The 24,934-nt window shown below is 38.1% G+C and overlaps 1 long non-coding RNA gene across 1 annotated transcript in view; it reads left to right on the plus strand.

Annotated features, from left to right (window-relative positions):
* The first annotated feature begins 44 nt into the window (after positions 1–44).
* The window catches only part of LOC144457735 (uncharacterized), a 27,958-nt gene continuing 3,068 nt past the window's right edge, over positions 45–24,934 (plus strand). The window contains exon 1 of the long non-coding RNA XR_013487194.1: positions 45–159. This is a non-coding gene — a long non-coding RNA (uncharacterized LOC144457735). The remainder of the gene's footprint in view (positions 160–24,934) is intronic.

The raw sequence follows: 24,934 nt of genomic DNA on the forward strand, positions 1-24,934 counted from the left end.
GGAGAGCGGCGTCAGGGAGGGGCTGGCTTGGGGAGGGGTGGGGAAGGAGGAGTGGCTGAGGTTGCTCAGTCCACTCTCGGCTGGGCGGTGGCGGCGGTTGGAACTGCTTGCCGCTCTGCTTTCCGGGCTTGGTTCCAGCAACCAGTCTTCCGGAGATTGGTTTGTGATTTAATTTCATTTTCTGTTTTTTGCTTTTGCCCCGTCAAAGACCATAAATTCTCAGAAGTTCTCATTCTGCCTTCACGATATCTGTCGTTTGCATCCCCTCATTTCCACTCATGCATCCCCCAATCCAGTTCGGGTTCCCTTGCCTTGACCACTGCAGTGACCTCCGTGGGGGTCTCCCTACCTTATTGATTTCCCATTCCAATCCATCCTCTTTCCAGCTGCCAAAGTGACTTTCCCAAAGCGCAGGACCGACTGTCACCTCACAAAAAACCCAAAAAAACCCCAAACCAACTTTCAGTGGCTCCCCCAATATCTATGAGACTAAATATTAATTGATGGCATTTAAATCGCTTCAGAACCTATCCCTTTCCAGCCTTATTACATATTACTCCTCTTCTCACCCACTCTGGTCAAATCAAATTGGCCCTCCTCATTAGGGGTGCTTTATATCCCGTATTTGTGCCTTTGCCCTGGGTGTCCTGGTGCCACTTCTGTCTCTCAGCTCACTCTTACCTTCTTGCATGAGGCCTTTCCTGGTCTTCTAAACTACTAGTACCTTCCTCCTAAATTACCTTGTATCTTCTGGTTCTACCCACCTCCTGTTTTGAGCTCCAGAGGGCAGAAACCCTTACACTTGTGTCTTTTAATTTCTAGCAACTAGCACAGTGAACTGGCAGGCTCTTAGTGAATGCCTGTTGATTGAGTCTTCTTTTTTTAAATAATATTTTATTTTTTCTCTCAATTACATGTTAAAACAATTTTTTAACTTTTTTTTTTAAGTTTTGAGTTCAAAATTCTGTTGTTCCCTCCTCCCCACTACTTCCTGAGATGGTAAGTTTATACATGTACAATCATGTCAAACATTTCCCTATTAGTCATTTTACACAAGAAGACTCGAAAAAGAGAGAGAGATAATATGCTGAATTCAGTCTGTATTCATACAGTATCAGTTCTTTCTTTCAGACTCTCAGTTTTTCTTTGGAGGGGGATAGCATTTTCTATCATGAGTTCTTTGGCATTGTCTTGGATCATTGTGTTGCTGACAGTTCTTTGTCCTACAATATTGCTGTTACTGTGTAAAACAGTCTCCTGTTTCTGCTCTGTATCAGTTCACGTAAATCTTTGCAGATTTTTCTGAAATCCTCCTGCTTATCATTTCTTATAGCATAATAGTATTCCATCACAATCATATACCACAACTTTGTTTAGCTATTCCCCAATTGATGGGCATCTCAGTTTCCAATTCTTAGCCACCACAAAAAAGCTACTATATTTTTGTACAAATAGGTCTTTCACCTCCCCCCCCCTTAATGTCTTGGGGATATAGACCTAGTAGTGGGATTGCTGGATCAAAGGGTATGCACAGTTTGATAGTCCTTTGGGCATAGTTTCAAATTGTTCTCTAGGGTGGTTGAATCAGTTCACAACTCCACCAGCAGTGCATTAGTGTCCCAGTTTTCCCACATCCTGTCCAATATTTACCTTTTTTTAAAATCATATCTAATCTAATAGTTGTGAGGTGGTACCTCAGAGTTGTTTTACTTTTCATTGCTCTAATCAATGGTGATTTAGAGCATTTTTTTCATATGACTATAGATAGCTTTAATTTCCTCATCTGAAAACTGCCTGTTCATATCCTTTGACTTTGACTGTCACTTGGGGAATGACTTGTATTTTTATGAATTTGACTCAGTTCTCTATATATTTGAGAAACGAGGCCTTTATCAGAGATACTTGTTGCAAAAATTTCCCCCAGTTTTCTGCTTTTCTTTTAATTTTGGTTGCATTGATTTTGTTTGTGCAAAACTTTTTTAATTTTATATATCAAAGTTATCCATTTTACATTTTATTTTGCTCACTATATTTTCTTTTGGTCTTAAATTCTTCCCTTATCCATAGATCTGACTAATAAACTATTCCATGCTCTCATATTTTACTTATGGTATCACCCTTTATGTATAAATCATGTACCCATTTTGACAGTATGATTGATTCTTCTTGATTAATACAACCTACTCCATTTAAGACTAAGTGTTTTAAGTCCAAACTTGTCTCTTTTGTGGCTGCCAGACGTCCTTAAAAGTGCATGTGGTGAGCAGAGTGTGTTCCATGTGGCAGTTCAGATGGTTGTAAGGCATTCCACTTATCAAGTGTGTGGGGCACTGATGTGGCCTGGTTTTTTATGCCTTAGGCAACCTGGAAGCTAGTTAATGGTTTGTTCCCTGGCTTAGGTCAGGGTCTAATGACTCAGGTCTGATACCTCAAATTCAAGATTAGAAGAAAATAAGACTTGCTTAAAGTATTTGTCAGTTAAGAAAAAGGAATAATATTTAGGGCAGGGAAAAGATATTCAGTAAAGATATAGCACAGATTAAACTAAGTACAGTTTTCCAGGGCTAGTGAAGGTTTTGTTGTTAGTCTGCCAGTCGAAAGCCTGGGAGAAACCAATGACTGCTCACACCCTAGCTTTTGTACTTAGGGCACTAGGAAATTATATCTATAGCCCTTAATCTACTGAGCCAATGAAGTTGTTTCTAGAATGCTTTCATTAAGTTTTAGGGAAAAAGTAGCCTAGCCTGAGTGGTGTGGGAAAGTAGTGTCAAACTGAAATAGAAACAGGGGTCACTAAAACATTCATGAAGATTCACAAGGACCATATGGCGCAGTGGATAGAGCACTGGGTTTGGAATTAGCAAGACTTATCTTCATGAGTTCGAATGTGACCTCAGACACTTAATAGCTGTGTGACCCCAGGGTCATTTAGCCCTATTTGCCTCCATGTTCCTCATCTGTAAATTGAGCCAGAGAAGGAAATAAGTACTCCAGTATCTTTGCCAAGAAAATTCCAAATGGGATCACAAAGAGTTGGACACTGACAGAAATGACTCAACAACAAATTATTTGTTTTATTGTATTTTTATTTAAATTTTATTTAAATTTAAATGTTTCCTAATTACATTTTAGTCTGGATTGGGCCACACTTGGCCTGGAGGCCACTTGTTTTACACCTCTGGTTTAGAGCCTTAAGATATTGCTCCAGCCATACCTTGGACCCTTGACAAGGTCCAAAAAGTTTTCCAAATGATCTTCTACCACTGAAACGACGTTAGGGCTGTTACTAAGTCAACTCTAATCTTGGAGATGCAAGATGCTTGTCCTAGGTAGCACTGAAGGAGAAAATGAAAAATTTAAAGAGAGAGCAAAAACAAAAGACAATAGGCAATATAATGGCTTCCTAAAGAACCAAACAAATATAGAAGGATGAAATAAAAAATCCTAGGCTTTACTTCTCTATTCTGAAAGAAAAAGCCCTAGATCTTCATGATCTGGCCCACAGGGTAGTTGATGCCAAATGCTTTCCATTCACAGTGTATTTTGTGATAAAAAGCAATGATATTGAGTAGCATCAGGATTAGGAACAGGAGGGCTACAGCACAGATTATGACACTTTGGGCATTGTCACAGATCTCCATCACAGGCCAGGGTCATCTGCAGTAAAGTAGCTGGCCCATTTGCCAGCACCTCTTCCTCCCTGAGGTGAGGAAGAAGAAATTCTAAATATTTATGTAGCACAGATGTGGCCATATAATATACAGCTCCTGATCTCCCTGCTTTCACCCAGTGCTTTCACATTGGCAGATCTTGGGTTTATTTGGTTTTTTACCTCCCATAGTAGGGGTCTAGCCATGGACACAGCCAAGTTGTTATAACTCATACAAGGAAAACCCTATCACTTCTCCATCAGGATGTGGTTGTGCTCTGGAGGCATGGTTAGTCATTTCATTGATCAGATTTCTTAAGTGTCTCAAACTTGTTTTACTGTGTTGGTGTACTTGCATATGTTGTCCTGCTGTTTTAGTTCTTTTGGATTAGTCACTTTGTACTCATGGAAATCATCACTTTTGTCATTTCTACAGCATAGTAATATTCCATTATATTCATATTGCACATCCCCAAGTGCTTACAAGGCAATCCAAGGCAAATAGTTAGATTTTAGATTTTTGCTTTTTTTTTTCTTTCCTTGTAATCCTCCCTTCTCTACCAGGAAATTTGCATTGCTTTCAACTGTTCCTTCCCCAGAATTTTCCTCTTTCCTTAACTCCTCTTTTTCCTTTCCCTGTTTATTTTTCTGTCAGGTTTGATATATATCTACACCACACTCTGTGTGTGTTTGTGTGTTCAACTCCCCTTTGTCTATTTCAGAGAAAGTAAGATTCATATGATAACTCTCCTCCTCCCCTAAACCACTCTCTATGCTTATGTAGTCTTCTTATGCATCCCAATTATAAGAAGGAGCAAAGTTCCACTTCTTTTCTTCCTCCTTTCTACAATGTATTCTTTTTACACTCCCTTCTCTTTCCCTTCTTCAAATCCTCAAAATAGTACTAATCCACACTACCCTCCACTCCCAAGACCTCTGTTTTTCTAATTAAGTTCCTCTATATCCTTTGAAGACATTAATGTTCTGAAAGGACATTTATTTCTTCTCCTCCTATTATGTTAACACTGTGTCACCATATCGCTCCTTCCAATAGTTCAAATAAATTTATCTTTCTAGGTTTCTCTAGATTCTTGTGTTCAGAGTCTCTACGCAGCTCTGGTCTTTTCATCAGAAATGCTTGAAAGTTCTCTATTCCATCAAAGATCCATTTGCCTCTCTTTAGGAAAAGTTATTCTTGGTTGCAAGCCTGTATCTTTTGTCTTTTGGAATATCATATTCTCTTTTGATTTACAGTAGAAGCAGCTAATTCTTATGTCATCCTGTCTGAAGTTCCTTGGTATTTAGTGTTCAAAACTACTTCATTCTGAATATTGTGGTGTTTTTTCTTTGATATTGTGCTCTAGATTTTGATTGTAATATTCTTGGGATATTTCCTTTTGGGGCTCCTTTAAGAGGGTATTCAGTGTATTCTTTATGTCTTCACCTTATCCTCCAGTTCCAATAGATCTGGACACTTTATTTGTGATTTCTTGAAATGTAATCTCTAACTTTTTAAAAAATCATATTTTTCTGAGATTCTAATGATTCTTTTTCTTTTTTTGTGGAGGAAGCAGTTGGGGTTAAGTGACTTTACCCAAAGTCACACAAATAGTAAGTGTCTGAGGCTGTGAACTCTGGTCCTCCTGACTCCAGGGCCAGTGCTCTATCCACTGTACTACCTACCTGCCCCCTATTTTAATGATTCTCAAAAAAAATCTCACCTTGACGTGGCTCCCAGGTCAGTTGTTTTTGACATCAAACATTTTACATATCTTCTATTTTTTTCGGTCTTTTAATTTTGCTCTAATGATTTTGGCTATCTCATGGAGTCATTGATTTCTATTTAGGCTATTCTAATTTTCAAAGATTTCATTTCTTAGGCAAGGTTTACCATTTTCTCTTGTAAACTATTTATTCCAACTCTTTCCTTAATAGCTCCTATGTAATTTTTATCTATTGCCTCATTTCTTCTTGATATTCATATAGTCTTTGTGGAAAATCCATTTGTTTCCTTTGAGTTTCCACTTACCTACGATTCCTATAGAGTTATTCTCTCTTTTGAGAGATATCTAGATTTGCACTATTTTTCTCTGTTGGTCTATGTTTTCTTTGATTGACTTATCTTTCGAGCTTTAGTTCCTGAAGTAGGGCCTTGTGCCAGAGCCAAGCTCCACTCCCTGCTGTGGGGTGGTGGTCCTTACTTGCTCTTGCCTTGGATCCAGAGCGGTGCTGTTAAGTGTTTAACAGTTGTTACTCAGAAAAGGAAAATGTACCCATGATGCACTTAGTTTAATTTGTATTATTAACATTTTTTCCATCACTTTCTTAAGCTTGTATAATCAACCAAACAATAAATCAATCCCTGATTTACAGCATTTGCTAATTTCTGAGTTGTGAATGATCAAACTAGAAATGTAACAGTCGGCTATCTTACAGATGAGAAAACTGAGGCAAACAGACTTGGCCAGGGTCACACCACTAGTGTCCAAGGCTGGATTTTAACTTAGGTCTTTCAGACTCCTGGCCCAGTGCTCTTATCCACTGTACCACCTAGTTGCCCAATAGCATTCATTATACTCTTTTAATGACACAGTAGCCCTAAGCCTGGGGTCTGCAACAACCCAAGTTGACTCCCTTGGGTGCTGGATGCTGAAATGGTGCTTCAACTATTTCAGTGACAAGTTTTGCCTTTGAGGTAGGGAATTGCCAAGTTCTGCCCCAGTTGTGCACTCTGAAGCTCTGAGAAATTTCTCCTCAAGAGAGCCAGAAGTCAATAGGAGACAACAGAGTCAAGCTTCTCTCACAGGCTGTAAATGATGCTGAGGGTAAGAAGCCCAACCAGCTCTTCATGCAATGGCAGGCCCTAGCTCTCCAATGAGCTCCCAGCAGCAGCAGAGCTGCTGATCAGTCCTTTCCAGCCAACTGAGGCTGGAAGCAAGGATACTTATATCTTGGTGGGGTTTCCCCCCCCACACACTTTTTCAAGTATCAGGGCATGGTTCCCTTCATCAGCTTTCCTCCTGAAGCAGCCTCTGTTTCTTGTCCTTCTTCCAAACTCTGGCTTTTCATTCTCTTATCTCCTGTAGCTTCTCATACATAAAACCAGAGCCTCCTCATAAGTAGTAATCCCTGTCTTATTTGAATTGAAAAAAATTTAAATTCCTAGTTCAATCAGGCATAACAGAAATAAACAATATATAATCTTCCCGTGGTCCTGAAACATTCTGTGATTTTATAGTTTCATGGCTATATCTTTCAAAAGAACAACAGTTCCTTGTAGCCATCCCGACCTTCAGTCAATACTTGTACCTGTACTGCTTTCAGTTAGGTCCTCTCAGTACATTTGTCTGAGCAGCGGTATTCTTTAAGGTCCTCAGAACAGTCCCAAGCTGCTTTTCTCACAAAAACATTCTTTTTTCTACCCCATCTTATCAAATAAAATGCCCATGTGTGAGAAGGCCAATACCATACACCAAAATACCAAATCTTTCCTGCTGGAAGACTGGTAGACAATTTCACCTCATCCCTGTTGCCGGAAAGCAAATCATCTTCCGACAGCTACCCTTTTGTTCTCTAAGCCTTCTGGGAAGACATTATCCAATAACCGCTGTAATTTCACCTGAGCCCTCACTGAAGCAAGGCAGTGGTTTTTTTTTTTTTGTGAGGCAAATAGGGTTAAGCTTGCCCAAAGTCACACAGCTAGTGAGTGTTATGTGTCTGAGGCTGAATTTGAACTCCCTCCTGACTCCAGGGCCGGTGCTCTATCCACTGTGCCACCTAGCTGCCCCTTGAAGCAGTCTTTTCATACCTCCCTCATTGATCCCATATCCCACTCACCACAGTGGCTATTTCAAATACCCTTCCTTAATCCTCCCATGATACTCCTACCCATCCTGTCATCTGATGAAACTCACTTCATATTTTACTGAAAATATAGAGACCTTTAGTCAAGAATTCCCTATTCTCTCCTCCTCCACATGCCTTCTGCCACTACTATTTTAACTGTGTCAGGAAAACCTGGGCTTACTAGCTTGTATGACCCTGGGCAAATCACTTAACCTGTTTGCCTCAGTTTCCTTGACTGTAAAATGGGGATCATAATAACACCTACCTCCCAGGGTTGTTGTGAGCATCAAATGAGGTAATATTTGTAAAGTATTTAACACAGTGCTTGGCACATAGTAAGTGTTTAATAAGTACTTATTCCCTTCCCTCAACCCTCCTTAATGCACTTTAACACTGTTGATCATAACACTGCTCTGTCCAGGTTCTTCTACTTATCTGACCGCTCTTTCTTAGTCTCCTTTGCTGAATCTTCCTTCAAGTCATGGCTGCTAACTGTGAATGTTCCCTGAGACTCTGTTTGGCATCCTTTTCTCTTCTTCTGCTATACTATCTCATTTGGTGATCTCATCAGTGCCTATGGGTTCAGTGATCATCTCTGTGCAGGTGATTTTCACATTTATTGTTCTAGCCCTAAACTGTCTCCTTAGCTAGTCTCATTTCACCAGCTGACTGTTAGGCAACTGGTACTGAATATCCTATAGACATTTCAAAGTCAACATATTCAAGACAGAACTCATTATCTTTCTCCCTAAACGCTCTCCTCTTCCAAATTTTGCTATTACTATTGAGGGTACCACCATCTTCCCCATCATTCAGGCTTACAACCTCATTGCCAGTCTCAACTCCTGACTCTCACCCCACATATCCAACCTGTTGCCAAATCTTGTCATTTCTGCCATGACAGTGTCTCTCATTTATGTCCCCATCTCTCCACCTATATGGCCACCACCCTGGTATAAGCCCTTATAACTTCATGCCTAAATTGTTCGATAGTACCGGATGGTTTTCCTACCTCAACTCTTTCTCTACCCTAATTCATCTTCTACTGCTAATCCTAACATTCAGGTTTGACTACGCCACACACTCCCTACTAAATAAACTCCAATGGTTGACCTCTAGAATCCAATATAAAGCCTCTCACAAGCTAGCCCTTACTCCCCTTTATGTACTCTATAATCCAACACTGACTTGGTTGTTTAATCTAGTATAGAGAACTCCACCAAGTGACTCTGTAACTTTTCACTCCCTGTCTGCCCCCCATACCTGGAATGTTCTCCCTCTTTACATTAGCCTCTTGGCTTCCTTGGCTTTCTTCAAGACGTAGTTCAAATCCCACTTTCTGCAAGAGACCTTTCCCAGTCTCGTCTGACTTCTCCAGTGCCTTCCTTCTGAGGTTACCTCTGAGTCAGTTAGTCTACAAGCATTCATTAAATACCTGTGCAGGCACTGTACTAAGGTCCAGGCATCTCCCCCCCCCCAAGCAAAAGACAATTCCTGCCTTTAAGGATTGTGAAATTGGAAATTGGAAATAAATCTATTTTTAAGGCTTAGTCAAGCTAGATTTAATATTCCCTTCCTCTTGTAAACTTCACTCACCACCCACATCCCCCGAGAAACTTTCCTAAAGGTCAAACTTTTGTCTTGTAATTACCTCCACCTTTGTAACCCCACCCATCACCCACTTTCCAGAGAAATGTGAATACCTAAAAGATTAAATTTCATCAATTTAAACTGTTATAGATACTCCCATTTTATAAAGACTACTCCAATCACCTGAGAACCATGCTGTTCCTCCCACAAGATGCCCCATCTCCTAGGTTTAAGCATGCTCACTCACTGCCTGGAATTTTCTCCTTCCTCATCTCCATCTTCTCTCCACCTCCCTACCTTCAAGTCTCAGCTAAAATCCTTTCTTCTACAAGAAGCCTTTCCTGATTCTCTTTAATGTTCATACTTCCCTTCTGCCAAACACCTCCAACTTATCCTGTATATATCTTGTTTGTACATATTTGTTTACTCCCATAGCAATTGAAATTAAGGTAAACTGAGGCATACAGTTCTGATCATTATCAGTTTATGAGTAGAGTGTGAATCTACTAACAAAGTGGATCAATGGATATTCAGTAACATCAGAGACATTGAGTGAGAGCTGACAGGATCTTTTATGACAACAAGAGGACAGCAAAATCTCAAGCCACACAGATGTCTTCTGATTGGCAATTGATGACATAGTCAAAATTGAGATTATATCATGTGGATTTCCCCTTCTAAAACCCCCTCAACCACAGCCAAGACAAAGGTTCTCAGGTGAAGGGAATGTTAAGTCTAATTTGACTAAGCCTTAAACATAGAATTAAAATCAATTTTCAGTTTTACATTCCTAAACTGCAGGAATTGTCTTTTGCTTTTCTTTGGATTCATTACCTGCGCATTAGACTCCCTCTTTGTTTCTTTTCTTTCTTTCTTTTTTGCTACCACAAAGAGTGATGTTATTTTCTTAAGTATTTTGGCATATATTGGACTTTTGTTTCTGCCTTTGAGTTTAGTCCCTTTTCTTGCATAATTCTGAGGGGATATCCAGAATGGTTGGACCAATTCCCAACTCCACCAACAGCGTGCTAGTGTCCCTGTCATTCCCCAGTTCCAACATGAATCATCTTGCTTTTTGTTATTTTGCAGGATGTGAGGTGAAACTTCTAAGTTGTTTAATTTGCAGACTATTAGTTTATGTGTAGGCATCTATAGTTTGCAGTCCGTCTTTTAAAACCTGTCTCTTCATATCCTTTGCTCCCTTGTCTATTAAGGAATGACTCTCAGTGTTATATATTTGCATTAATAATCTATATATCTTGTATATCAGACTTTTGTTGGTGATATTTCATTCATGTGTTTACAGATTATCTTTCTGTTCTGTTTTCATTGATTTTATTTGTATAAAACCTTTACAATATTATGTAATCAAAAATTACTTATTTTGCTTTTTATGATCTCCTTTTCTTGGTTAAGAATTCCCTCCCCTACAGTGATGGTTGTAAAAGTGACCTCCTCCCCCTCCTAATTTTTAAAAATAATGTGATCTTTAATATTCAGAATGAATATCTAAACCTAGTTTCTGTCAAACTGCTTCCTGCTTTTCCTAGCAAATATTATAAAAGGATGCCTTCCCTAAGCAGTTTATTTTCTTTGATTTGTCACTGGGTTACTATTTTTGATTGCTTCTGTTTCTTTCTTATCTAGTGAATTTTTGGTTGTTTTATCCAGTTCTATAAAATATTCTCTAGTTCAGGGGTGGGGAACCTGTGGCCTCAAGGCCATATGTGGCCCTCTAGGTTCTCAAGTGCGGCCCTTTGACTGAATCAAAACTTCACAGAACAAATCCTTTTATGGAGGGGATTATTATTATTTTTTATTTTCACATTAGTCACATTGTAAAGAAGAATTAGAACCAGTGAGAGGAACCATGAGAAAGAAGAAACAAAACAACAAAAGAGAGAAATAGTAAGCTTCCATCTGCATTCAGACTCCAAAGTTCTTTCTCTGGATGTGGACAGCATTTTCCATCATGAGTCTTTTGGAGTTGTCTTCGATCCTCGTATGGCTGAGAAGAGCCAAGTCTATGAAAATTAGCCATCATACAAGGTGGCTGTTACCGTGTACAATGTTCTCCTGCTTCTGCTCACTCCACTCAGCATTAGTTCATATAAGGCTTTCCAGGTTTCTCTGAAGCCCGCCTGCTCATCATTTCTTATGATGAACACAACTTGTTCAGCCATTCCTCAGTTGATGGGCATAAGGGGATTATTAATTAAGGGGATCCAAACTGTGAAGTTTGTATTCAGTCAAAGGGCCATACTTGAGAACGTAGAAGGTTGCATGTGGCCTTGGGCCACAGGTCCCCCAACCCTGTCCTAGTTAATTCAATTAGCATAATACTAAATATGTAAATTAATCTAGATATCATAATCTTACTATATTGGCAAGTCCTAATTTAAAGCAGTGAATATCTCTTTAATTATTTGTCTTCTGTAATTTCTAAAGAATGAAATCTTTTGTGTCTTGGAAGGTCTACTTCCAGATATTTTTATGGATTCTGCAGTTATTTTTAATGGAATTTCTCATATTATCATTTCCTCCTAGCTTTTCTTTGAACTATATAGAAATGATCATAATTTTTGTTGATTTATTTTGCATGTTGCTACTTTTCTAATGTTACTAATCATGTTAATTAGTTTCTTTGTAATTTTCTGGGGTTTTCTAAGTACATCGTCATGACATTTGCAAATAGAGATAACGTGTTGTCTACACTTTGTTAACTTTTATACTTTTATTTTGTTCCCTTGTTTTGTTATGGTAGCTAGCATTTCAAGGACTATGTCAAATAATAGGAGGGGACATCCTTGCCCTGCTCCTTGGAAAAGTTCTTGTGTTTCTCTGTTGCATACAATGCTAGCTCCTGGTTTCAAATATATAATTTTGATTATATTTTTAAAAAGGACCCTTTGATCTTTACTTTTGCTCTTCAAAAGTTTAACATAAATGACCGGGTCCTTTTTTAACATAATCTCTAAAAGGATTGTTATTTGGTTTTTTTTTACATCTGTTTATGATTCCTTTATACTCTAGCACAGATGCATATGTGTGTGTATATCCTTTGTTATTCCTATTTAGAAATCATTCTAGGTCAGTCAACTCTAATTTTTCCAGCATTATGTTTAGCTTTACATTTTCCTTTTAGTTTATACTTATGTTCAATATATCTAATTTTGAGAGAGGAATATTAAAGTTTCCTTCTATTACTATTTTATCACAAATATCTTTTTGAAAGATGACAACTTTTAGTTTAAGAACAGCTTCTATGACATTTAGTATATGTATATATATATATCACACATATAGAGATAAAGATATACAATATGTTTTTTGATTGTCTGTAATATCTTTTGATATAATATAGTTTCTCTATTTTTCTCCCTTCATATTACCAGTTTTCATTGTTGCCTTATCTGAGATCATAATTGCAACTACTGCATTTTTAGAGTCAGCTGAAGCATGAGTTTTTTTCTCTCTTCATTTTCATGCTGTATCTTTTAATAATTTGCATGTAGCAAAGGTCAGTTTTCAATCTGTTCCATCATTATCTTTCTTTTCATTGACAAATTTAATCTATTCCTATTCAAGGTTATAATTACTAAGTTTGTATCTTCTAATGAAGATATACCTATGCTAATAAAAACACGTACATATACACACATACATCCTCATCTTTTAAGTCAGTTCTTAGTCTTTATAGTTTTATTTTGCTGATATTTTTCTGATGCTGATTTCCACCTAACTGTCTTGTGGCTGCCCTTACCTTGTCCAGTTCAAAGATCCTTGCATTTACTGTTATCGCTATCCTGTCTCTTCTGTTTTATCCTTTCCTTTTTTCAGATCATATAACATTGAGTACCTGATCCTCTGTGTCCCTCCCCCTCTAACCTTACCCTTTTCTGTTCTTCTATTTCAGTGGCATTAATTTATGATTCTCCTTTCCATGGATATTATTTTTATTCCATCTCCTATCACATTTGTAGGATACTCTAGAACACATTTCCTGGGGAATTCTTGCAGGATGCAGTGTGTTATGTTTTAATCCCAGCTGGGCAGCCCAATCCTATTTTTTGGCTTTTTCTTTATTGCCAATGTCATGTCACCTTCTCTTTGAACCTATGGCCACTTCTTCAATTATCCCTAAGCCATGTTCTCCTAGGGTTCCAACCACTCCTCCCCTACTCATGGAAGTTCAAGCAAATTGATTTTCTTGTAGGGCCTGGAAACTGTCTCTGAAGGAAACTGGACTAAGTGTATGGCCTTCCAAGGTGACTATTTTGGAGGATAGTACTCATTTGGATGACTAAATTCTGCTCTCTTTGCTAAAACCAAGATAATTTACTTTGCATTCAAAATAAAACATCCCAATTTAAAAGCAAAATGGATTTGAAATAGTAATATTGCATATATAATTGAAAGGATGATAAAAGAAAACCAAATATTTACTGTACAACTGGACAAAAGACCAAGAATGGAATGAACATAAAGACTGGCTTCTCATTGCTTTTCTAGCCAAATTTGAAACCACAGTAAATGAGAATAAAATGTATTGGCAGTGTGTGGGACAGAGACCACATACTCAAAAATAAAAACAAAGACTTAGATACCTTGAAAGCAGAAAGGAATTTATTGCTTTCTCATGAGAAAAGGTACCCTCTTAGTTGCCATTTCAGACTAGGAGAGTATGAATTTGGTACAGAAATCAAGGCTTATTTATACCCTAACTCAAGTTCCTCCTCCCTAACCCCCTTCCTCTTATCCCATTGGCTGGGCTTTCAGGGAACACAATCTTTTCACGGAAATCTAGAACAAAGGTAGTTACACAAGTTTGCCCAGAGACAAGAAAAGGCAGGAAGTTTTGCAAGGGCAAACAGTTCAGGTTGGGGGCAGGACTTATTCTTTCAGCTAAGCATTTAAAAAAACAGGGTCTGAGAGGGGGGCGGGTTTTGAAAGCAACAATCAAGAAATATTAACAAGAACCATTGATTCCCTGAGGAGGCTTCACTTCTGAGAGGTCGTCTCTCACAATTCCCCCCTCTCATTTCTTACAATCTGAAGCCTCCTCATGCCTGCTAAATATTAATAACCATCAGGGTGGTCTCGGACTGGCACCCAACCCTGACTCTTCAGAACCATCAGCTTGATTTCTCCTTTCCCTTCTATCTTAACCAAAGGGGAGAAGGAGTCTTCTGTAGAGGGGGGACACACCGGGAGTAGGATAATAACAATGTTCCTCAAATTTTACAATCTAAGAGTCTTAGAAATACAATACAATTTAGAAACAGTAATAACTTTTGTAACACAAACAATAAACTTCAGGTAACATCAGTTGTATTTCTATATTATCACATACAGAAATTATCACTCTTATGATACCTTTAACACTTGGCACTCTTGGTACCTTTAACAATTACTTATTCTGCATTTTAACATATGCATCCTTCTTTATACTTCAGAAATTGAATCTTTCATGTATGATAAATTCAAACACTGATTTTACTCTTACTTAGGCTATGAGATGACTACAAATTCAGATCAAAACAGCAAGATCTCACATACTTCTTTTACTGACCACTTGCTCCAATCAGAGGGAATCTACTATAAAAGGAAAAGGCAGGGACATGTGACATGCCAAATATGACAAGATAGAACATCCATAGCTCTGTTTGAATTCAGATAAGAGTCACGGTTCTCCAGTCATGCAGTATCAATTCCACAACATAGCCAGACTCAGGAATAGTCAGGTGGGAAACATTCCTTCTCAAAGGAACACAATGGGGAAACTGAGCCAGGAGGATCCAGTCCTAGATTGAGGCTAAGATTGTCCTCACGGCTTTTTCCCAGATGCAGACCTCCACCTACAGGATCACATCCCCTCTGGGTGCTTGTGGCATCTCTCTCAGATGCTGATTTAATGCAGACAAATATACCCAAATTCAAACTCAAAACAAAATTAATTATAGTCCCAAGAGCCTTTTACCTTAAATAGCAAATTTCACTAATTATGGCTTAAAGCCAGATACAGTTAATTTTACTCCCATGGAGTTTCAATATCAATAAAAATTTACCAGGACTCACAAAGCAAATTTAAGCTTGTCTCGGTGTAAAAGCCAATCATTAGAAACTTGCAACTTCTCAGCAAGCCAAGTTCATTGTTTAGGAACTGCAAGTTCTTTCCTCAGGGCAGATGTACTCTGCTTTGTCTGTTCCTTCTTACTTTCCTCTACCCTGGCCACATACACTTTTTGGGCTGTTTCCAGCAACTCATCTAAAGGCCTATTCTGCCAATTCTCCAACTTCTGCAATTTTTTATTAATATCTGTCCAGGAGTTAGTTACAAGATATACTCTCAATAAACTTTGTGCAGTGGAATCCTCAAATTCTAACCCTGAACACTTCCTCACGTTCTCCTTCAGCCTGTCTAAAAAGGCAGAGGGAGTTTCCTCTTTTTTCCTGTTGAGCCCCATCATCTTATTCACGTTCTGGCTTTTAGGGATGGCGTTTCTAATTCTCTATAATTTCCTCATGTTCTTTCTATGGGCCAGGTTGTTATGGTCCCAATTCAGGTTTACAAGGGGGAACTTCTCTTCTCCACGCGGTTCTCCTTGTGCTATCGGGTGGCCAGCATCCCAGGCCTTCATTGCCACCCTCTGAATCTGATCTTATTCTTCCTCTGTGAATAAGATATCTAAGATAGCTACCGTTTTCTCCCCAAATATACAAATTAGCTCCTAAAAACAGATTGACCTGATCAGCGACCCCCAGAGGTCCTCAATTAACTTCTTCATATCCTTCTTAAAATTCCTAATCCCTGAACTATTGCGGGGAGCATGTACATACCCGATTCCTCCTTGAGCTAAAGGAATCTCTTTTAATGGGAACTCCCTGGTGGTGCTAGAAGTAGGGAGTGGAAAGTTCTCTTGGTCTTTGAGTAACTGCTTTAGTTCTCAGCAGAGAGGGACAGCAGGGGTGGGGGAGTGGGGGGGGGTGCTGTGGCTTCCCTCAGATCAATCAGGTCCTCCCAAGGAGGAGCCAATCTTGGTGTCTTTTCCTGCCGTCCCCCCATATCCCAAGGAGGACTGTTTTGAATGGGCAGTTACTCCTTTTCACACAGTAAACAATTAACAATTCTAGGTTTTTAACATCAAAACAGTAACTTCAAATAACTTAGTTCCAGATAATCCCAGCTAAAACTTCCCTTTAAACATAGACAAAACTTGGAAGTTCTCATTTCTTAAATTACAATACTTAAAAGGAAATGTTACAAAACAGGACCATATAGAATGCCCCAACAGCTCTGATTCATTCCTTTTTCTCTTCTTTCTGAAGGCACAATTAATTTAACAATATTCTAGATCATGAAAGAAATTGCCCTTCCAGCAACGTAACTAATACAATTGCTTACCAGATTACATCATATAAGAAATAATAAGAATCATGACAGTCCTCAAAATAGGGCAGTCTTTGAAATGTACTCAGATCTTGCCCAACATACTTCATGCAATATCCATGAAATAATTTCAACTTAAACACTCCAACAAAATTAACCTTTTCATTGGGGGAGGAAGGGTGGTGTATTGGAAAAAGTGGGATGTATTTAATAAATACTTGATAACTTTTCTTTTTCTGAAATAGCAAAATCCAATCATTAGGAAATCCAAATTCCTATAAACCTTACATGTTTCGTTTTCCTAACTGAAACTAAACCTGATTAATTTTTCTGCTATTAAACTCAATTAGGATTAAGAAGACAAGCCATTTCAAAAGGTAGCAAATGTTAAATTTACAATAAGTAAATTGTAACTACTAAGGGTGACATCTTTTTTTTTTTAAATTATTCTTTTCCTGCAGGCATGCTCATCAGCTTGCACTGCTCCCCACAAAGGTTTGAATATTCACCAACTCCAGTTAAACCTATAGAACCCAAGCAAATGTTTCATCAAGTTCCAATTAAAAACTTAAAACAGATCCAATAAAAATCAACCTTTCTCTTTCTTTCTTCCTTTTTCTTTCTTTCTTTCTTTCTCTTTCTTTCTTTCTTTCTTCCTACCTTCCTTCCTTCCTATCTTTCTTTCTCTTTCTTTCTTTCTTTCTTTCTTTCTTTCTTTCTTTCTTTCTTTCTTTCTTTCTTTCTTTCTTGCTTTCTTTCTTTCTTTCTTTCTTGCTTGCTTTCTTGCTTGCTTTCTTGCTTGCTTTCTTTCCTCTTTCACCAGGTCCAGTCTCATGGGGACACTCCCACCCCTATCTATGCTAGCCGGGAGATCTGGATGGGAAGGGAAAAGACCAGGGGCCATAGGGAGATAAGGCAATGGAGGGGAGATTGGGTGTAGCCACAAGGAAAGGCCAGTTGATAGGATTATAGCCTCAGAGGAAGGCCAGAGATTTGGCCATGTGGGAAAGTCCAGGGTTTTTTCTTTCTGGGGCCCAGATCCTAACCCTCTTCATTCAGACAAATGGGACCCAAATTCTTTTGGAGTAAGTGGCAAAGGTCTCAGCAAACTGTTTCAGCTATAACCCCTTCTTTAATTAAAGGTAAAGGTGGAGATACCTGGTTTTAAAAATTATAAGACAGGGTTAGCAGGGCTGACTAGTTTTACACAATTTTTCCACTGTCCTTTAGTTTACTCTCAGTTCACTTTAATAATATAACAATACAAAAGTTTACCAATTTGAAACAATACTAGAGGTTTAAAACTTGAAACAGACACATTACTAGTCAGGTAGCTCCAATTCTGTTGACTATATTTCCAACTTTCCTTACATAGAAAATCAGGCACCTCTTCACCGTTTGCATTATGTGCTGGTCGCATCTAATTAAGGAACTAATAATAATAGTTAACATTTTTAGTGTCTGCCCTCTGCTAGGCATTATGTTAGGCACCTTCCAATCATAACAAATTTCAGATCCATACATTTTCCCAATTTACCTTAATGCCAAACAGTGTAACATCACATTTCACTTAAAATATTACCAGAATGAATTAAATTAACTTTTGGTTGTATTCTGGTACACAAAAACTTTTCTCTTTCATGTGAGGCAGAAAAGATTAGGTGCCAGATCTTTTACTTTCATAAGCCTTCCTGCCTTCCTTCTACCTACTTATCCCTCTGCACATATCTTTACATAGGAACACTCATTCACACCACAGACACAAACACAAAAATAGACATCCTACAAATTGTAAAATCCTCAGATCATCAAATCACATTTATCTTTCCCTTTATACTTTGGCAAAGTCCAATTAGCTATCGTCCGGAACATCAGGAAAGGAACTATGTTGCTGACCACCTGCTTTTGGACGTCTCTATGGCTCACCAGTTCTTGCCAGTTAAGGCTCACCATATCTTGCCATGAGGTAGAGGCTCAATAGTTCTTGTCCTCTTTCAAGAACTCATTGATCTTGCCCCACCCCTGTCCTAGGACTGGCTGGGGGGCCCTTCCCAGATAAGGAAGGAAATCCCGGAGAGCCTCCAACTGTGTGGGACAGAGACCACTTACTCAAAAATAAAAACAAAGACTTAGATACCTTGAAAGTAGAAAGGAGTTTATTGCTTTTTCATGAGAAAGGGTACCCTCTTAGTTGCCATTTCAGGCTAGGAGAGTATGAATTTGGTACAGAAATCAAGGCTTATTTATACCCTAACTCAAGTTCCTCCTCCCTAACCCCCTTCCTCTTATCCCATTGGCTGGGCTTTCAGGGAGCACAATCTTTTCACGGAAATCTAGAACAAAGGTTTGCCCAGAGACAAGAAAAGGTAGGAAGTTTTGCAAGGGCAAACAGTTCAGGTTGGGGGCAGGGCTTATTCTTTCAGCTAAGCATTTAAAAAAACAGGGTCTGAGCGGGGGAGGGTTTTGAAAGCAACAATCAAGAAATGTTAACAAGAACCATTGATTGTGGAGGCTTCACTTCTGAGAGATCATCTCTCACAGCAGTAAGGAGAGGGCTTATTCTGTAGATCTTGAGAAAGTTTGTGCTATTCCATGAATGGAGGATTTCATTCCAGATATATTAATCTGGGCCTTTTATACAAATCAGTAAGCTCACTTTACCCCCCCTCCCCCAAAAAAAGGTGACATTTGCTGGGGAGAATAAACAAGTTATTTATTGTAAAGCCATATACCTAGTATTTATATAGCACTTTATCTCATTTGAGTTTCTGAAGTGCTATTGTTCTCTCCATTTTACAGATGACAAAACTGAATCATAGGTTAAAAGACTTACCCAGGGTCACATAAATAATAAGAGTCAAAAGCAGTATTTGAATTCAGGTCTTCCTGACTCTGCGCCTGTCTAGTACAACATGCAGAGCAGAGCTGTTTACTCTTTAATATGAATACAGCTTGGGATATTCAAATATGGTTAATTATTGGACATCTAAGCATTTGTTCTGTTCCATTCGAGTAAGAATGAAACTAAGCTCTTCTAAAAGAATCCAAATACAGCTGTTAGTATCTTTCAGCTTGCAAAAGAGACAGGATTAATATCAAACATTAACACATTTATCATATTGAGATTCTGTCTTCACAGTAACAATGGATTTTGAAATGGGACAATTCAGGGCTTAGCCATGGTCTGGGTTATTCTGAAAATCATGACTTTTTTTCAACTACTTTGGCTTAGGATTCTTTGTTTGGGTGATATTTTTTTTTCTTTAATTAAGTGATTTGGATTTACTGGCAGAGATTTTTTTTTGTCATTCAATGTCCTAATTGATTACATGCTGTAGGCTGACGGTTTTCAGGCCAACAGAGATGCACAAATATATGGCAAACCATCTGCTTTGTCCAGAACACACATAATAATGTGACCCGTGAGCCAAGAGAAGCAGAGCTGCCAGCCCAAATGTGCCCGGTCCTTCCATCAGTTTGATGCCCAAAGGTGGAAAGAGATTTGTTTTGGCAGCTGTTTCGCCAGAATCTGGCATCTGGCATAGCTCCCCATTGCAGTTAGTTCCAAAAACTTCTATGTCATTGGAACAGATTTCCCCCACTGGACAATTTAACCATGCCTCCTCAATCTGACTCACTTCTGAAGGGATACTTCCCATTTGAATAGGTGATGACCCCTTTGCTGATCCCTTTTCATGCCTTGCCTTAGCTTGTTACTTGAGCTGATTGCTAGATGGAATAAATGATAAGCTGCATGGGAGGTGGGTGTGGGCTCGAGCTACTCTGGCAACTGCAAATGTTCACAATTTTATTGCCTTAGAGTCAACAGGACTTTCCCCTTCTTGGATTCACATGAAAAGAGGTTCATACACATTGACCTTGTGCTGATAGGAAGTCAGGGTGTTTATGATGCTACAACGCCAGTGCTTCTGGTACTTGGGTACCTTTCAAGTACATTTTATAGAGTTTTTAAAAAGTAAAAGAGCAATCACAAAAGACCATTAAAACTGCAAGTACCAGCTGTGTTGCAGAAGCAATCTAGGTGGCCTCTGAAAAGCTCTTTATCTTATCCGGAGCCTTAGGCAGCAAAGTTAGGGAAAGAGAAGTACGGCTGGGCCCAAGAGCCCTCGTCTCCAGGTCTTAGCATTCTGCAAAGATTTTAGGATCCAGAGCAAACAAATTGAGGAAAACTGGTGAGCCAGAGCAATCCATCCAAATTAAGTCCATTTAGATTTTACAGTGTGAATCTATTTGTGGACTGGATTGTGTTTGTTTCTGTATGATAAATTAAGTTTCACCCTCTTTCTCATCCTTTCCACCCTACTGAAGACAGACAGCCTAGAGCTAGGGAAATACAGGGAGCTATCTGGAGATCTCCAGCAAGGAGAGACTTAAATAGTCTAATCTAGATCTAATGAGATAATATGCTTATGGGTTGGGTTCTGTTTGTTTCTGTGAGGTAGGAATGTACTGACTGCCAATTAAAGGCAGCTGGGCAGATAGTTTAGTCTTATTAGTCCTATGACCAGAAAAGTCAGGAAACCAGCTCTAAATAAATTAAACCTTACTCAGACGCCCCCAGCAACTGAGCCTTTAGTGAAGCAAACAATCATGGCAAAAAGGCAGTTTGCTATATCACAGTCAGTCTTCAAGGTTAGGTGGGAGAATTACCAAAATGGGAAAAAAAAAACCCAAACAGTTTGAAGACCTGGTTTCAAGGATAAATAAGTAGGATTTTGTAGTAATTTGCAGAGTATGTTATCATGTAGGGATGCTCTGGAGCCAGTAAGAGCTGGTTGTTAAATTTTCAGTGTGGGTTTATATATCTGAGAAATAAGCAAACTGCTACAAATCAGGACTTGATTTTGTTGATTGTCTAAACTTAACATGATAGAGAAAATGTTAATAGTTCAGATTAAACTTTAAAGTGTGTGGTGGGGACATTTTTTCTTCTTCTGGAGAACTGTTTGTTAAATATTTATTAGCATACCCCAGATGCTATGTTTGCTTTTCTGTCAGTATCAAGTAACACTTATGAACCCGCAAAATTCAAGTTCATTGTCATCCTGAAAAAAGTGAAAGGGCTGGAGGCATGTATTCCCTACTTTCCAGAACATCAGGAAGAATGAAGTGGTGAGTCAGTCAGTGAGTATTCATTAAGTGCCCACCACTTGTCAAGGTGAGAGATAGTCCCTGTCCTGAAGGAGCTCAAAATCTAATGCAGGATGCAACAAACACACCAGATAAATAGGAAATAATTAACAGAGGGAAGGCACTAGAATTAAGAGGGATTTGGAAAGGCTTTCTGTAGAAGATAGGATTTTAGTTGGGTCTTGAAGGTAAGCTCTGTGTAAGAATGGTAGATGACCACAATAATGTGAAGGAAAACAATACTGAAATACTGTACATCAGAAGTCTGATACTTACAATGATAAATCATAACTCCACTGTATTGTTGATGAAGCATTACTCCTTCCTTAACGAAGCAAGATGGTGGAAGGAAACCTACCCGTATTAGTCAAGACCAATATCTTTTGCTTGGTTGTACTTTGTTGTGAGGCAGGGTTCTTTTTAGCAATACAATAGGATTGGTCAGTGACCTCAATTTTTGTGAGCCTGCACAGAGTACTTAACTGATGCTGGCCCCATGTGGACTTTGAAGCGTGCATAAATGTCTAACCATATGGTGAAGAGGAACCTTTTTTGGTTAGCTATGGAGTTGGAACTGGGGTGCACGCAAAAGTGGCCTGGCCCTACCTTTGCTCAGTGTCTCTCTTGCCAGCTGCTATTCAAGTAAGGGATAAGGAGGTAAAGGGAGAGGCCTCAGACCTCCTCTGAGATGAGCAGGTGGCCCATTAAAACAGGGCTCTGTTCTTTACCTTTTTGCATTTTTTTTCTATTTTAAGTGAAGGAGATTGGTGATTTAGGTGAAGGAGTTTCAAAAGGACAGGAGAGTAAGCCACCAATAGGTCCGCATGTGGAGTTGATATCAAGCTAGGTTTTGTGACCAGCTGGTCCAGCATATAGGCCCTGAAAAATGATCTTTGAGATCCAGCCAAGTAGTAGCTAAGATGCAGACACAGGAAGAATTAGGCTACATTTGGACATGAAGTTGGTGGGACCAATGCTATGAAGAAATTTCATTAAGTCTCCCCATTCTCCTCGTGGTCTGAGGTGGTCTGAGAGTGTCCCCATGTGTTGGGGAAAGGAGGAGAAATGTTTTTACTTCTATTTTTACTGTATGTACAAAGTAAATATCCTTTTGTAAAAGCTAAGTAATGATAAGTGTTGATTTCTGGCAGCTAACAGTGAGGAGAACCCTGGTGCTTGACCCAGCATCATTAGAGAAAAATCACCAAACAGATTGAGTCCAATGTATGGCTACAATAGAGTGGAAATAATTGGCATGTTTTTAAAAAAAAAGTCAATATATTATTTATTTAATTAGTTTAATTAAAATGTTTAATGTCTATTCATGAAGCAGTTGTGAATCATTGATAACTAACTTATGGCAAATTTAAGGTAGAGAAAAAAACAAACAAGCCCTAAGATGATATCTCTTAGAAGGAACAAAAATTTCCTTAAGAATTACCTAAGGTGTAATATCTAATTTTAGACTTCATAAATAACTAATATTTCTAGAGCTATTAAGTTAAAATATATTTTGAAGGAGAATTAGAAATTAAATGGAGAATAATATGAAATGTCATTCAAAATTTCTAAACCAAAAATTAGTTAGCATAAAGACATAAAAAGTAGTAAGATTTCAATCTCACAAGTAAACATTATAAAATTAAAGATCATAACAACAAATTTTTAACTGTTTATTCCAGTGAAAGGCAGCATGATATAGTACAATGGTTCCCATTTAGGAAAAATGGGCTAAGGGTTTTGCACTAAAAATTCTGTGTTGGCACCTTACGCAGTAGATACTGCCCAATTATGTTACAAATATATCTTTCTTTTCTGACAACATGCATGTGCAACTTTGAAGCATTATACGTGTATTTCTGTAGAGATCTGAAACCATGATAATCACGTGCAAAGTACTTCTAACTAAGCAAAGTATATTCTTTCAGTTTCTCAACCAGTTATCAAATTGTTCCCAAACTGCCATGAAGGTTTGACATTTGAGTGCAAACTGATTCTCAATGAATCATCAAACACATAGGCATAGGACCTTCATTTGTGTTCCATACACTATACCAGAGTAACTCCCTTGTTCCCCTTTGTTACCCTGTAATCATGCCTCATAAGCTGTGTAATCATACAATCAAGAAGTAACAAACGTTTGTGTTCTTGGTGTAAGTGTAAATGGTTACTAGCCATGTACATTTTTAAGCCGTCTTGGAACCATCACAGGTCATCACAAATGTTCTGCAAAAAAACAAACCACATATTGCCTCTAGTTGCAGCAGTAAGGCCATTTTCCAATTTAAACTTATTTTCTGCTCATGTTTCTATTCTTTTACCTTGCAAATGTTTAAATGAACTGGCTGACAACACTGGCTAGTTGTAGAATTTCTGTGAGAATATGGCTGGTGTGCCCATGGTAGAAGAGAAGGAAGTCACATCTGAAGAGATTCTTTCCTTACAAAGGTTGTTTATATATCAATGTTGTTAAAAATGAAGCAATATATGCAATTGTACTTTATATTTATCATTTAATACATAACTTGTCATTAGCCAGTAGAAAAGGATATATTTTATATCCTAACTATTCATTTTCATTGATTGGTTGGGTGGCTAAAAAAAAAAAATGAATCTCCATCTCTCAGCAAGAAAGCTTGTGAAATTTCTACTGTTTCTACAACATATTTGTGTAAGCAAGCATTTTCACTTTAGTCTTGTTTGAAATCCAAATCCAAATATAAACCCAATGTGGAACCAGATATAAGACGGTATTTGTCTGGTGTTGAGCCAGATGCCACAAACCATTGTTCAAATTAAGAAGTCCAATATCAAAATTAAGTTTATGTATAATTACTATATTACATTAAACATCTTCCAAGTTGTAATTTATTTCATTAAAAATACTATTTAAATTCAACCAAACTTATAAGGTAAAGAAATTTAATGTGAAGTCTTGCAAATGATAGTAAGCATATCAAATTTAGCTGAATTACTTCTTCGAATCTTTGAGAATGCCCTGCATATAATATGCATAATTATTTATATAATTTTATCATTTAAATTTTTATAGTTATAGATAAAATAAAAATGGATTTCAAAAAAATCATAATTATACAATGTAGAAAAAAATCTATGTTGGGGGCAAGAGAAGGATCAAATGCTCCAGGAGTCAAAAAAATGACTGAAGATGGTGGGGCTGAATTGCTTTTTTTTTTTTTAAATCATACTTCTGTTTATAATTCTAAGGAAAATATTTGGACTAGGAACTGAAGATATGTGTGGAGGTGGTAAGAAGCGATCATTGCAATGGCCAACATTGAATTCAT

Source organism: Phascolarctos cinereus, unplaced genomic scaffold (genome assembly GCF_003287225.1).
Source record: "Phascolarctos cinereus isolate Bilbo 61053 unplaced genomic scaffold, phaCin_HiC Scaffold_1;HRSCAF=81, whole genome shotgun sequence".
Classification (NCBI taxonomy): domain Eukaryota; kingdom Metazoa; phylum Chordata; class Mammalia; order Diprotodontia; family Phascolarctidae; genus Phascolarctos; species Phascolarctos cinereus.